Source organism: Cygnus olor, chromosome 2 (genome assembly GCF_009769625.2).
Source record: "Cygnus olor isolate bCygOlo1 chromosome 2, bCygOlo1.pri.v2, whole genome shotgun sequence".
NCBI lineage: Eukaryota > Metazoa > Chordata > Aves > Anseriformes > Anatidae > Cygnus > Cygnus olor.
This window is the reverse complement of record NC_049170.1, coordinates 136,773,743-136,774,953: the sequence shown is the minus strand read 5'-3', so window position 1 is coordinate 136,774,953 and position 1,211 is coordinate 136,773,743. Positions and strand designations below refer to the sequence as shown.

At 44.6% G+C, this 1,211-nt stretch overlaps 1 non-coding gene across 1 annotated transcript; it reads left to right on the top strand.

Annotated features, from left to right (window-relative positions):
- Positions 1 to 477: 477 nt before the first annotated feature.
- On the top strand, positions 478 to 548 carry TRNAG-CCC. The gene has a single exon. It is a non-coding gene; the product is annotated as a tRNA-Gly (tRNA).
- Positions 549 to 1,211: the final 663 nt, after the last annotated feature.

Sequence of the window (1,211 nt, the reverse complement as noted above, 5' to 3'; positions counted from 1 at the left end):
TGTGGCCTGAAAATAATATTTTAATCCAATTTTCTTAACAGGAAATTCTGCATCTTTTCCAGTGGATTTTTTTTTTTAACAAAGAATAAATTTGATAAAATGGTACAGAAAATGACAAAATGTTTGATAAGCACTTCTTTTCCAAATCTGAGAAAAACTATTCATGGAAGTCACACTTTATAGTGGCAATGTGTAGCTGGTATGTAGACTAATGTGAAAGAAAATATATTAAAAAAAAAAAAAAACCTGCTGGCAGCATTTTCTAATCCTTAGGACAGAATTTCTGGCAATTTACACATCCAGAGGAATTGGCTGAAACATCTGAAGACACTCACGCATTAAATCAATGGGGAAACTTCAGCAGATGAGCACAAGATTATCCCAACCCGGCAGTGGACACCTGGGTGCCCCTGGGCTCAGGCCGGCTCTGCACAGGTACATCTCAGGGCATAACCTCGAGCCTCAGCAGTTTCCACAGCACCAGTGGTGTAGTGGTATCATGCAAGATTCCCATTCTTGCGACCCGGGTTCGATTCCCGGCTGGTGCACTTAATTCCTGCAGCTGCTTCCAGAGCCTGTCCCCAATGAGGGGGCTCTCAGCGCCTTTTAGGTCCCTTCGATAGCCCAGCTGGTAGAGCGGAGGACTGTAGGGGCGCACCTTGTGAGAACCCTTAGATCGAAGGAGACGACACAGAATTTTTAAGTGCCTAGGAGAACAATGCTGAAGCTGGGGGTGAGGCAGACATCTCATCTGAAGTGCATCTATACCAATGCACACAGCATGGGCAATAAACAGGAGGAGCTGGAAGCGATTGTGTGACAGGCTAACTGTGACCTAGGTGCTATAACTGAAACATGGTGGGATCACTCCCACAACTGGAGTACGGTGATGGATGGCTACAAGCTCTTCAGAAGGGATAGACAAGGAAGAAAGGGTGGTGGTGTGGCTCTTTATATTAAAGAGTGTTTTGATATTGAAGAGCTTGGGGTTGGGAATGATAAAGTTGAGTATCTATGGATAAGGATCAAGGGGAAGACCTATAGGGGTGACATCTTGGTGAGGGTCTGTTATAGACCGCTTAATCAGGATGAAGAGATGGATGAGGCATTCTATGAGCAGCTCGCAAAAGTTACACGATCGCCAGCACTTGTTCTCATGGGAGACTTCAACTTCTCTGATATATGCTGGAAATATAATACTGCACAGAGGA